Here is a 14,750-nt window from a genome sequence, read left to right on the forward strand (position 1 = left end):
TTCTTTTGTGTTGGTCATTTTTCTGTGTGCTTTTTAAAATCGAGATCATCTGGAGGGACTTGGGTGGCTGTTTTTTGGGGGGTGGGTGGGACATGGCTGAGGTGTAGAAGGACACCACCTGGTCTGATTCAGAACATTCAATTTATTTTTGTATAACATATTTTCACAACATTACATTGTCTCTAACTGCTTTACATTATCCTTGCCCAAAGCCCCCAGTGAGCATGCTAGAGGTGACAGTGGATAAGGAAAAACTCCCTAGAAGGAAGAAATCTTGGGAGGAACCAAACTCAAAGGGGGAGGCCAGCCTCCAGGGGCCGGCAGAGGAAGTATAGAATAACAAAGTCCCAATTTATCAAGTAAAATTGTGTGTAGTTCAGGTATACATGTGGAAGGTCCAGCCGACGTCTGGGCAGGAAGGTGAGGAAGCCGCTTCCTTTGGTGGGATTGAGGGGTGTTGTGGTCCAGCAGCAAACCGGGGTGGACAACAGACGTGTAGTCAGGCAAGGATCTGCCCACCATCAGGAGAATTTAACAGTGCATTAATAAAACTGTGACAAATGGTTGAAATTACTTGAGGTAATCTGTAGTGTGGTATGGAGATGAGGGGGCTCTATTCTAGGCCCTGCCAGGTAGCCAGCACCTTGAGAGCAAAGCTATATGGAACCAGTAAGCTAGTAATATACTCTGGTGATAGACCATTCAGTAGGGTGACCAGATAATCCATGTCAGGGAGGACACTCTGAGCTAGGACAGGAATTGTAAATTACCATTTCAATTAAACGGACCTGGATTTCACTTGAGCACTGAGTTCTTGCTCTGTGCTGATTGGTCAGTCTCCTATAATCATGCATGTGCTACTAATGCTAATGTGAAACAGCTGGATGAGTCTTTCAGTCAAGGAAACAAACCAGTCAAAGCACAAGAAGAGCTGAACTATTTAGCCGAGCACAGGAGCCTTTCAATTTGAAAATAGTTTGTAAAACCCGAAGTAGCTCAAAGTGTCCTCCCTGACATGGATTATCTGGTCACCCTACCATTCAGTACCTTATAGCTAAGCAGTAGCACATTGTAGTCAATAGGAGACCTAACCGGAAGCCAATGAAGTGAAGCCAGTATGAGACTGAGATGCACACATTTCCTAATCCTTGTTAGGACTCTCGCTGTAGCATGCTATGCTATGCTAGCGCCAACTGGAGGTAATTTAATGAGGTAGTGGTGCACCTAACCAATTGGGTGTATGCAATACATGGGTATGACACTGTTCTGTGGCTTGGACCACGCTACTGCGGTTGGCATAGATTGGGGAAATGGTTTCCCACCCCCAGGGGGATTTGAATTCTGTGCACATATGCTTCCCAATGGAATGGAATACCAGACATGGTACGGTTTGGCATGGTCATGAGGGCCACTTCATTCTGTAACCCCATTGCTGGGGATCTTCCTGTTCTTTGAAGGTGCTGCCATGACTGGTCAAACGGGAGAGGGTACCTTTTCGCCGTATCCATCCATATGCTTTTCCTTGGTGGCACCGTGACGCACGAGGCCTGCAGCCTGTCGCCGTGTTTACATCACCGCTCCACGACACCGCACGTCTCCAGAGAAGGTTTACAGCTGCCTGTCAGCCAGCAGCGTCTGAACAGGAAGGGGATGTGATTTGTGGTGGGGTGCTCTTTGTTAGCGAGGTTTGTTGAACCTGCAGCTTGTCTCGCAGATCGAAGTGCCAAGATCTGCGAGACGACAGCGGAGGCAGCCCTGAAACGCCGTTAGTTACTGCGTGTTTTCCAGTTCTGTGTCATAAAGCTCTGCATAGTTTTAGTTTGAGGCTCTCCAAGGATGTCAGGATCTCCTGTGTGACTGAGACATACATCATTTTGAACTAAACGTGTGTTCTTTGTCCAGCTAAAATTTCAGATGGATTAGTCACCTTAATATCTACCTGGTAGAAGTGGGTGACTCATTCAGCAAAACTGAGTTGTCTCAGATAAACATCGATAAACATTTTAATGAATGGGATGAGTTTGATTAATCCTTCTACCCACTTAATGATATTTTAAGACTTTTAAAACTTTTTAACCACTCAACAGTCTCAATTACTTTCTAAATCAGTGTAATGTGCATGAGGTTGACACTGCGGGGCAGCATTTCAAACATCCCCAGGCTGAGAGTTCAGCTTGCATGAACTCAGTATCCAACCTGCAAAGACAGGATGAACATTATTTCTCTGGTAGTTTCTCTTGATTGGTCAGAGGCCCTCCACCCGATTATTAGGCCTCAAAGCCTGGTATTTTCCTGCTAAGAAGCCCGACTTTGCAGCCTGCAGCCAGCCCTCCCCTGCCACTTTTGCCATGGAAAAGGAGGACTTCCTTATCATGCTTTCTCGTTATATCTACAGAGGTCTGTTTTAGGACGGTGAGGCTTTTAAACTTTATTCGTGTAAACATCGCTTCCCGCTGTTGACAGAATCAATTTTCCCCCTGTGCCAGAGCCGGTGCTATCAAAACTGAGCCCCTTTTCAGAGCACGGATTACTGGGATGGCCTGGGGGTGCAGCAAGTCTATTTTTAAAACAGAACTGACTACAGTACAGCGCAGAGTTTTGCATCTGTTATGTCAGGTCTGCATATTGTGAAAGGAAGCTTTTATATTAAATGATTAATGATTAATTAATCTCTGACTGGTTATCCATGCCTTGCCACTCTTTCAGTTGGTCTTTCATTAAACACTCAGGGTAACGGGAGCAGTGACATGGCTTGATAAAAACTGCAGTACGAGCTCTGTGGGCCTCTTCTGCCGTCACTACAGAGACCAGCCAGCATGCGTCTGTCAGATGACCTGGTTTTCCCAGCTTCTGCAGCCAAACATTCAAACCTGTAGTGACGATGTGTGGAAACGCGCTGTGTCCTCCATGTCCCAGCTTATCCCACTGTCACGCCCCCCCCCCCCCTCACCTGGGAGTGCGGATATGACCCCACTGGTGGCCTGGGGTCTCCAGGAGGCTCGATTCTACTCAAGCAACCATACCACCACCAGCCTGGTTCACAGACACAGGCTCTCCAGTTAGAAATACCTATTGTCCCGTTTTTTAACAGGACCACCCCATATTCCATATTGATGTGCCTCGTTTTAAATCAATATTTTGTGACCCCCCTCCCACCCCCGGCAAATTCCCATATTCCTGCCGATTGAAAGTGGTAGTCCCACCTCCAGCTGATGTTGGTGAGAGTCACAGTGCACTGTGTTTTTTTTGTTTTTGTTTTTTTTGGGGGGGGGGGGTGTTTGGCACACAGTGGGGGCCATGCGTTTATGTCATGCCGAAAGCATTCTAGTTATTAACAACACAAACACTTTCCTGGGGTCCCACAGCCCGAAGCGAACACGTAAATAAAATCAGCAGGAACGCTTCAGACAGGATGTGGAAATTCAGGACGACATGTAGCCACGTAACTGTTATCCGCCCCACCCCCCCCACCCACCCAGATACCAGCAGCCATCACGTCATTCTTCAATTGGGGGGGGGGGGGGCAGCGTGTTCTCAAAGTGCCCCCATAAAACGGGCTAATCAGCTAATTAGCTTTTTATGGAAGCAAGCTGAATATCGGACAGTAAGCTGATCGGCATGCTGCTTTTTGGGGGGTGGGGGGTGCTTTTTGACCTGCAGGTGGGACATTGAGGCCCCAGCCTAACACAGGTGTCCTTAGACGGACCTGGCAACACGTTCAGCTCGTCAGGATTTACAGGGTGTGTGCCCCAGTGCCTGCTACACCACAGGATTTACAGGGTGTGTGCCCCAGTGCCTGCTACACCACAGGATTTACAGGGTGTGTGCCCCAGTGCCTGCTACACCACTGGATTTACAGGGTGTGTGCCCCAGTGCCTGCTACACCACAGGATTTACAGGGTGTGTGCCCCAGTGACTGCTGCCCCATGATGATAATAATAGTAATCATAATAATGTACCTCAGGTTCCTGTGGACCCCCTGTCACCCCCTGAATCTGAATCAAACAGATTTTTATTGGACAAGTATGTTAAACAACAAAGCTATCTTGATGGGTTAAGCCCCAGTTTATAACATATAACTTGCGAGAAAGTTTCAAAACAACAATGCAAAAAATTTAAATCCAAAGAAGTATAATTTTTTTATACATGTATACAAAATTCTAATTTCATTAATAAACTTATAACACATCTTGTGAATAAGATTAATTTGCCTGCATTTAGGCATATTGTCTTATTTTAGGAAATCTTACCATTTGCAATTTTTTTACTGCACTGGCAGATAATTTTGCCAGTTTTAGGCCGTCTGGTGTCAAATAAGTTTTTTTTTTTTGCAGTGAACGTACACGTGAAATTTTAAGCATACTTTTATACTTGACTGTCTACCTAGAGTAGAGATGGAATGAAGTGTGAAATAAAAATAGTGATGTAAGTAAATAGTGGGTGATGCTTTGGTGATGTTAGCAGGCCAGTCACTGTTGGTGAGGGACAATGGGAACTGTCCCTATACACAGTGCATTCTCATCTGCTTCAGAAAGTACTTAAATTCACAAACCACAGACACTGGTCAGGCTGCCAATATCATTAGTGATCACGACGAACATTTGCTGATGTTCATGACCCCCATCCCCACCGCCTTCGGGGTCTTTGTTAGATTAACAATAAAATTGTATTAGAGTGTATGTGTCCCGGCACCAAACACATAGCGGTACATTCAGAGGAGGTGTGCGTCTCCGAGCAGTACAGGACGTCGGCCTGCAGCGCTAATGTGTGCGATCGCTTGATAGCAGAGGGACGCCTGACCTCACCATATGAGGGAAAGCGGTATGTAGGAGCCTGAGCCTCCAACATGGCCCCCGGGGGCCCTGTGCCAAGCCGGGGGGCCCCCGCTGCTCGCTCACTCATGCGTTTGATGGGCCCCGCTTCTGCAGATCTAAACACTGAGGCTTCCCCAAACATTACCTTTTTAAGGCTTTCTCTGCGGGCAGGGAGCTCTGCCCCTCCCCCCCCCCAACTCTCTGCCATGATGAAATGCCCCCCCCCCATCTCACCAAGGAGCGACCTGCACTCTTTTCTCCTCCACTGTTGTGTTTTTGCTCAGCCACCCCACACCACCCCTACACCTCCTCTCTCATCTAAATTTAGCCTCTGCGTGGAGGAGTGTCTGGCCGCTCATCTTTGTGTGTGTGTGTGTGGGGGGGGGTTGCTAGAGAAGTGGCTGGGGTCTGTCGGGAGGGGGTTGGGGGGGGACGTTAATCTCATTGATGTTTCGCAGACTCCTGCCCTCTCCCTCTGATCCCCATGTGCAGCTGGAACATTGAGTGGGGAGCAGTGAGGTGACCATACTGGGGACGCAAGTTCCTCTTTGTCGGGGAGGGTCTCCTCAGATAGTCAGTGAAGCTGCATTGGGCTTCCATCTCCTCTTTTCTTCTGTAAGAATGGAAGCTCAAGCCCCGTCTCCTCTTTCGTGATTGCAGTGTTTACATCATCGCACTAGGGATTGGGGATATTGAAGGTACAAGGCTACACAGCCATGTTTGCCCTTGGAAGGAAAATTTGGACATGGTGTCCTTAGGGTATGTAAACACTGCAATGAGCCTGGTTTCAGTCCACCGTTAGATGTTCTGGATGACCTCAGAGACACACACACACACACACACACACGCCACCAAAGAATGGATGATATGAGCACCAAGGAGCTAAAAGACCTGGACCAGGATGTATCTTAGACCTCATAGCGATACGGGAAGCCAGACCCTGAAGACCCACATCCTGTCCATGTGACAATGACCTTCTGCACGAGTGGTTCACATTAGCACCCTCACTGTCCTTTATTCGATTAAGCTGAGAGGTTGTGTGAGATCCATGCCGCCCCCAGGGCCGCTGCAAAGCCATGTGATCTGAAACAGGAAGCACGCAGGTGGTCCCTGACCTCCCAGAGGGAGCTTCTCAGACTCTGTGACCTTCTGAAGGACACGTGATCTGCTTTCTCAGGACCGCCGCCTGGAGCTGGTGGCCGTTTGATGGGTTGGGCTGGAACTCATGCCGTAAAACGTATCCGGTTCTGTCTCCTGTGGCCTTCAGGTGGCCCAGATATGCTGCTGAGTCAGTCCCTCAGGACCCTCACTTCGGGCTTCTTGTCCTGGACCACTAGCTTGCGTAGGCATGTTCAGTTAGGCTTACCGTATAAGCACTTGATAGTACTAGTTATCTTCTTAACTAGCTGAGCCTCTTCCTGTGGGGCACGGTGTTTGGCATTTGGGTGACAGGGCACACTCCGTCATCCTGACCTGGGGGATCTGACCTTCTCACCTGCCCCCATTCTCTCCGTCTCCCCCATCAGAGACACAGAGCTTCCCGCAGCCTCTTCCCGTCCAGTCTGCATCATTCCCACTCCGCTTCCCCAGAGCACTTTTCCATATGCAGGAGTGAGAGACCTTCTGAGAGGAAGTTAATTATTCCAAGTGCCTGCGAGTGCCGGCCCGGCATTCCCAGGCCCAGCTCGGAGCGCCGCTCCGTCCTTAATGGTTTCCACATGGCCCTGCTGAGCACGCAGCCAAGACTCCGGCACGGGCACAAATCTCCAAATTTAGAAGAAATATGAAAATTGTCAAATGCGGCTTCCTTTCGAGGGAATCCGGCCCAGCCTCCGCCCCCCCCCCCCCTTCCATGCAAACTTCTCCTCCTCAGACGTCGCAGGTCATGGGTAGGGGTCATGGGGGGTCCGGCGCTGGCCAATCCCGCGGCTCGAGGGGCTTTCCCGGGCGGGCCTCCCCCTCCAAGCGCCGGCCTCCCTCCTCATATAAGGAGTAAAAGAAAAGAGGCTGCCAGCTGAGCCGGCCGCTCTGCAAAGGGGCCCCGGAGCCGGGGGCCCCATCAGGCCACGGGGAGCAGCATCGGCCGCTTCCCCTCCTTTCCGGCCCCACCCTCGGGCCAGCGCCCCCGCTAGGATGGGACAGGAGCTGCCGGCAGGTACGTATGGCAAATGGGCCAACTAGGGAGCCTGAAGCAGGGGATGTGGCAGGCGGGGGGCGTCTCGGGGGTGGGGGGCACCGTAAGGTTCAGGCCAGATTGTGTGACTCAGGGTGCTGGGGCTTGTGGAGGGAAGAGACTGCAGCCAGGGTCTGCAAATTCAGTTTCACTGGGAGTATAGAATTGCAAAGAGCACCCGCCCCCCCCACCCGCCGCAGGTCACTGCTTGAGGATCTTCTCAGCCCCTCCAGACCTCAGGTTCATTGCCCGTCATTCTTGACAGGAGGCTAAGAGCTGGGCTTCTTCTGGATGGGGGGGGGGGGGGTCCTGCTTTTCTCACAGGTCGTATCTGCACATACATCTCAGTGCCAGTGATCTGCTGGCGTGCGAATCGGCTGCTTCCATTGCTCTCGTGCATTTGGATCTTGTAGACGCTCAGAACTGCTTGGTTGCTTCTCTGTGTCAGTAAGTGCATTTCAGTGAGGTAGACAGTGATGAACCAGGAATCCAGTCCTCACGCCTAATCTGTAGTCGAGGATTGTATTCCTCCACCCAGTTCCTCGGGTGCCAAAACGGGGACTATCTGGGGGGGGGGACGGTTGGGGGACACCATCCTAGGAGACATATGGGTTAATTAAGTATATTTGTGTAAAATAGAAGACTGCAGGTTCAGTCACTAGTGGCATCTGGGCTCCAGTAAATTATATATTCCGATATTTCGCTGTCGTCCCCAGACTTCTTCATCAGGGTAACTTACCTTCATAGGGGTTGCTTTGGCCACCATCATCTGGTCCCAGGCTGTGGAGAACAACGTGTTTAAATAATAATGTTAGGCCATTTGGCGTTTTTATGTCACCTTATATGTTAACCAAAGTGTGGTGGTTAAGGAGAACTTAATGTTGGACCTTATAATCTACACCATTAAACTGAACTTCCCCAGCACTTATCCAGCTCTGTGTGTGTGGGGGGGATCTTAGTGATGTTTATTGAAAGGTCCAACGTCCATGTATCTGAACATAGGCAAGAGCGCTCACTGAGCGTGGAGCTCACTCTCGAGGGTGTGTGCGTAGTACGAAAGAAATGTGACCCCCCCCCCCCCCATCCCCCATCTGGAGCTCCGTGGTCTTCTCGCTCTTTGTTTCTGGGAAGGTTTGTTCGAGACGGGGGGGTTGTAGCAGATGTGTCCAGCTGTTAGGTCAGCAGAGCAAGTCTTCGTTCTGAGCATTGTGACCTGATGTCAGGGGTGTCAGCATAATACTCACAACCCCCCGGCAAGCTGTAAGGAGCCTTTGGTGTTGCCAAACTCATTTTTATAAGCTGGGCCTTGTAGTGTGAAGTTTTTCTGCAGTTTTATATGAGAGGTGATGATACCTGCATTACCTCAGTGTATACAGACTAGGCATTTATCCCCTTGAGATTTCACAGTGTTCTTTTATTAAATTATTTATGTGCTAAATTATCCGTTTATAGGTTGTGTCTGCATTTTGGCTCACCATGCTGCCGATATTTCGACATACCCGGCTCAGTGATACGGTTTGGCCAAGATTTGATGTTTTCCTCATTCATTTTTACTACTAGGGCGGTGACATTTGGGTTGCAGACATGAGACAGGCTGCATAGAGCTGTCCATCAAATGAGTTTCGGCCAATCGGCTGAAGTAAGACATCTCACCTGGAAGGCATGACAACCAGCCATGACTGATCTCATCTTGGTGCTTTATACACATACACACACATAAGTCAACTTCACTGGTGACTGATCTACTGGTTTGGTTTAGACACCCACTGCTGCATTATGATAGAGTGAATTATATACCTGAAATAAATACCCCATACTCTGCATACTGTGGTTTAAGTAATTGGTACTGTGTCATGTCAGTATGTTTAAATACTACGGTATGGGGTATTTAAGTACTCAGTGGTATGTCAGTGCTGCTAAATTCCCTATATTGAGTCCTGTCAGTATGCTTTCGGTGTTCAGTATTGTCATGTCAGTATAGTAAAATTCCCCAAACTGTGTTGTGCTTGTATGGTTTAATCACTGAGTGCTATGTCCTGTCAGTATTGCTTGAGTACTCTGTACTGTGTAATGTTGGTATAGTTGAAGTATTCTGTAAATACCTCAAAATGGTTTAAGTACTCAGTGCTATGTCATGTACGGGTTACCATCACCATAACAAGCTTCCCGTCACTGCGCTGTGGACAGAACGTCTGGCTGGAAGGATAGATGGACAGATTAGATGGGGGGGAAGGGTGGGGGAGGGAGGGGGCTGGGGGAGGGAAAGGAAACACTTTATTTATTTTCAGAGAAACCATGAGTCTGGAAGCGATCAAACCAGAGTGGTTTCACATGACCCCCCCCCCCCCCACCCCCACCAGAAGGGCCACAGGGGAACCCCGTTCCCAGGGTCGCTCCGAAGCAGGGAGGGAGAGGAGGGAGGAGATCTCCATGGGGAGTCAGTGCCCGGCATGACATACGCACATGCAAACGCGGTCATGTGACGGCAGGCCGTTCCACTCTGGGCATCGCTGCCACAACGCTGACGGAACGCTGCCGCAATGAGGGAACGCTGGCGGGCGATTCCTGTCTGTGGCTTTGGGTCTGCAGCCCGGTGGGTCTCCGCACAAACCAGCCGGCCCTCATCGCGGCATTTCAGGTCTGCCTTTCCATCCTTCTGAAAAGTGCCCATGGTTAAGTCCCCCCGCTTAGTAAATATCCAAGAGCAATACTTTGGGAGTTGCTGAAAATCTCCTCCAACTGCAAACACAGCAGGACCGGTGCCAGGAGGGAAAACAAGAGAGTCACAGTGATAATCAAACCCTGTGAATCTTCAGTCCACATGTTGCTCCACATGTAACGCATCTGAGAGTAAAAGGAGGCACTTATCAGCTGTCTCAGCCAAACGATCGGCCTTACAGAGATTCTGGATTCTGGAGTAATGGATGCTATCTCCAGGCATTGTTAGAAAAACATTTCATTCAGAGATAAAATTTTTTCACAAGGATTAACTGATTTTTGTCATGATTCTCCTCTCGTCATAATTGAAATGTCCCTGTCTGGCTTCCTGTCATTGGAGTGTGTCACTTAAATGTCACCCAGCAAGCCCCCCCCCCCCCCCCCACCACCACCACCTCTGGGCCTTGAGAAAGTATGTTCAGCCTGTGTTTTTCCACATGTGTGTTTACTGACCGTGAGGGAGAGCCAGAAGAGGAAAGCCTTCAGTTTGTTTATGCTCTGCTGATAATTTGGGTGGGTAATGAGGCCACTTTGTGAGCTTGATCTGAATGAAAATGAGCCGACAATGAGTTAATGTGGAGTTAATGTGTAGTTAATGTGTAGTTAATGTGTAGTTAATATGGACTCGCTTTTCTCTCTGGTCAATGGTTTTTTGTATGTTAGCAAGTTTTTCCATCAGGATCTGTTTACCTTCAGCATTATAAACATCCCCCCCCCACCCACTTGTTGCCTGTCTGTTCAGTTAATTCGGGCTTGGCGCTCAGCTCATTCAAAGACAAGCCCTCTACCACAGAGACCCTGCCCCCCCCCCATACACACCACTTAGTCTGCTTATTTGCTGTCCTCACCCAAAATTTGACATCATCAGAGTAAGTGGTCTTAGTGATTACAATTACAATTAGGATCTAACAGGTCAGGATCTAACAGGTTAGGGGTAGGATAGGCGTCTGACAGGCTTAGGGTGCAGATGGAGGTTTGCTGGAACATCAGCTCTATCTCAGATTTAATGCCCTGGATGGGAGGGACAGCTCGTCTGCCCGTGTTTCCTGCCTCAGTGATTAAGGGGGCAGAGAGGAGAGGGGAGGCTGCCTTATAAGGAGATGTTTGGCTGTGCCAGATTACCGACTCATCTGATTGTAAATATAGCGGGGGGGCGGCGGCGGGGCACGCAGGCCCGCACACGCTCACAAGGAGACACAGAGCGTGCTCCTTACATGTAACTCTGGCAAAGCATCTCCTTGGAGTCTCTCTATTGTGGTTTCAGAAAAAAAGGGCAAGTTCACATTTCCTGGTGGCTTGTTTAGAATTCCTGAATGATCGGCAGACTCACGCTAATGAGCAGCTTCCGTCAGGAATGTCAGTTACTGCAGACAGGGGCTCATGCGTCTGCTGTGATGCAGGCGAGCTGTGGAACATCCGATGGATGGATGGAGTGTGTGCTTTGGGTTGCTTCTGATGGTCACAGAATCCCTGTTTGTGCGTTCTGGCGGCAAGCCCACCCTTATGGGGGATAGGCAGGCTGATAGGATCCCCTATGAGCAAAGCAGCCTCGGGCACCAGCCAGGAGGCAGTTCCCACCCCTTAAGCATCGTTGTGTCGCTTTGTCCCCACGATGCTTCATTCTGAGGCACAAACCCACTCAGCTGTCCCGTAACCCACCATTAAATACGACAGCAGCTCGCCCCCTCCAAGAAATGTACATTTAGGCTCCTGGTGAAGGTGTAGAGCTTCCAGGCAGCCGGGCCAGTGCAGCACCGCAGGATCCGCGGACCTGTTGGCCCACTGTGTGTGATTGGGCCGGTCCGTGTGCCGCAGCGCCCCCTGCAGCCCAGGACACGACGATGTCTGCCATGTCTGAAAGCGGGAGAGTAGAAGTGGCCTTGCAGGTCTACTGTTCACCTTCACCGCTTTATCCTTTTATGTCAGTCAGCTGCAGGCTGAGACTAGAAATGGACATAAAATGAGGAGAGGAACCAGGGGGAGGGGGGCCACAGGGAGGGGAGGAGGTTGGGGGGCAGAGTGTGACAAACTATCTGTTTCCACCATCATGGCCTGTTAAGAACCATGAGCTTGAGTGTTTATCGAGAGCCCGGCTACATTTTCCATTATCCCAAAATAAAATCCCTTAAAAATTCCTTATATGGACAGAGGCAGATTCCAAGAGAGGGATGTGAGTGACCCTAAAGCTTCTCCTTCCTGGAGCTGGCCCAGGACAGCAGAGGAATTCACTTGTTTCTTTCTCCGTGCCTTTTTTTTTGGTTTGTCCCAGTTCGCAAGGATAAATTAAATTCCCCCCAAATGAAACTGCAGAAGTCTGTAGTCCGGCTGGCCGCTGGTGCTTATGCGTCTGCAGGGATCCTCAGCGGGCTTTCGCTGGGGGCCGGCCCAGCATCACTGAGCAGTGTTTAATCGAAATAGCTGAAGACACACATGTACGCCGATTGCACGACCCGCTGTATTTACCACATACGTTGCGTGTTCTGTGGTGTATCTTGAGCCTTGTACTTACTCCATCTACGTTATGCCCTAATCGTTAGTTGTCTTTTGTCAGGGTGTCTCCGACAGCGGCCAGCACAAATTTCCACCGGCCTTGGTCATGTGGCAGTAAAGATTCTGATTGGTCCTTGGTTAACCCTGAGTCTCTCAGGCCTGGGGCAGAGCCCACCCCCATCTGCCGGCTCCATGCGTTCTTCTCTCTAGCAGGCCGATCAATGGGAGGCCTTTTCACACCAAAGCACCAAGAACACTGTGCCTGTCATCAGAAGGTTGCCGGTTCAAATCTCAGGCTGAGCAGAGCGATGTCACCATCGGACCCCTGAGCAAAGCCCTCACTCCCTAATTGATCCAGGGTCTGGCTGATCCTGCTTTCTCAAAAAAAAAATGTACATAAAATAAATAAAATGTACTTACAGCACTTGCAGATTGAGGACAATTTTAACTGTACAAGACAAAACAGAATGCACCTTAAGGTCAATTTAATGGGGGCTGGAGAACACACTGGTCCAGCAACTAGTGTTACTGGTCTCACACGGCTCCTGACTTGTCAGTTCCTGGCCTGTTCTGGCTGCTCGTCCACTGTTCCTATGAATTTAGAACCATCAACCAGAATACGAAGTGGGAATAAATGCAATACAGGGTATCATTGTGAGTTACTCTATGTTACATGCATACATACTGGAATAACCCAGAACTGGTCAATGCTGCGAGGGGCTGGCTGCTCCTCTTCCTCACAGTCTGAAGGAAGCAGCCAGAGCAGAACAGACCCACCAGCATGTGAACACTTGGGCCAGCAGAAGGTGGAGACCGGAGCCCGATCAGAGAACATATCTAAACGTCCTCCAGAAACATCATATCCAGTAAAATGATAGGATTAAGCAGGACTGTGGCCTTCACTCTGATTGGTTTATCCGCCTCTTGCCGTCAACGGTAGAGAATGACATCAGAGACACCACGCTGCTTCGCTACAGGAACACAGCAGTGGTGCTGATCTCTCAACTTTCATCTGGGGCCTTCATCCAGACATCAGAGATGTTTCTCCTCAGGTTGACTTCAGGGAGACCTTTTTTCCAACCCGCTGGTTGAGTCTTTTGAGTGTTTATGGTTAACTGGGTGATGTGTACACAGCTCTTCACCCTTTTCAAGCTTGGAGTTACCAAAATACATGTCTGTGAGACTACTGCTGGGCACACAAATGGACATGCTGGTCCATCTGTCCGGCTGGCGGGGCTCCAATGGCTCACAGGTGTTGAGGCTGGTCCTGGGGCAGCGTGTGGGTGTAAAAGCACCATCGTTGGCCGTTTGGGGCTCGGGCTGAAAGGGCAACATGGGGGCAATCTCAAAATGGCCAGGAAGGGATCTGGGCTCAGCAGGGGGATAGGAGTGTGGGAAAACCTGAAAGTCCGGGGAGAAAATATGAGGATACAAGCAGTCTCGGGTCAATGTCACTTCCTGTATGCTTGCGTCATCGTACTGCATCGTTCTTGCCCCTCAGGGCAGCCCCTTTTCTAACAAATGGCTTGGTGTTTGTTTAGGCTTTATGTGTAATGTTACTATTCTGACCCCATTTGGAATGACAATGCTGCCCTCTGCTGGTTCACAGGATGGTGGCCCAGGCCGGGGGTAAAGTGCTGCCCTCCGCTGCTTGACAGGATGGATGTTCAGTCCCCAGGCCCAAGGTGCAGTGCTGCATCTCTGGTCAGTTGGGAGTCTGAGATGAAGCACTGTAGCTCAGGAGAGGGGACACAGCTTCCACTGACCCCGCAGAGCCAGAGAGACCAGGAGGCTGATTCAGCTACGGAGGGTCAACACCTCTATCCCACCCAACACAGGAGGGACCATCCTTCAGGAGAAAATATATCCAGTTATGTAACTATGTTACAAGTGTAAATGATTGATCATTATTTATTTTCTTCCTACTGGATCCTTACTATTGACAAACAGTCATTCACTTCCTTACCTCCGGGGTCCAGTTTTCCCAGGAATCCCTTGGGCAATAACAAGGGGGATTCCTGGAAATACTGTTCTTGGAGGTGTGGCTTTACAACCAGACATCAAGATGTACTCTCACCATGTGTGGCAGCTGAAAGGCAACATTGTCACGTGACAGCTAAATGAACCCAGATAACCCTGCTAAACACAGGAACCTTGTGTGTTATTCTCACTAGAAATGACAGAAGTACTTAACGTTGTGTTTATGAAGCTCAAATAATAAAACAAAGCACGACTCCTGAGATATATTATAAAATGTAAAATATAAATAAATTTGACAAAAAGATCTGTGTCTTTTAAAAAAAAAAGCTATAGTTTTGCGCAATATTTTTAAAATGTGTTTGTCAACTTTTTGTTTACCAAGAAGAGGGACAAATGCACCATCTATTGGCAAGTGTGAGAATTACCATGGCTACTGTATACAATCTCACCACTAAGGGGTGTCATTGAGCCGATTCCTTAGGGACTAAGCAGCCTTCCTTTATTTCATTTTACTGATGACCTGAATTCCATTTGATAATTATTTGAGAGCATTACATAGTTATATCCATCAAGGC

General features: G+C 49.3%; 1 long non-coding RNA gene across 1 annotated transcript; it reads left to right on the forward strand.

Annotated features, from left to right (window-relative positions):
- The first annotated feature begins 6,823 nt into the window (after positions 1 to 6,823).
- On the forward strand, positions 6,824 to 14,479 carry LOC111834974 (uncharacterized). The gene is made up of 2 exons (XR_002836116.1): positions 6,824 to 6,969; positions 13,805 to 14,479. It is a non-coding gene; the product is annotated as an uncharacterized lncRNA (long non-coding RNA).
- The last annotated feature ends 271 nt before the right edge of the window (positions 14,480 to 14,750 follow it).

Source organism: Paramormyrops kingsleyae, chromosome 10 (assembly GCF_048594095.1).
Source record: "Paramormyrops kingsleyae isolate MSU_618 chromosome 10, PKINGS_0.4, whole genome shotgun sequence".
NCBI lineage: Eukaryota > Metazoa > Chordata > Actinopteri > Osteoglossiformes > Mormyridae > Paramormyrops > Paramormyrops kingsleyae.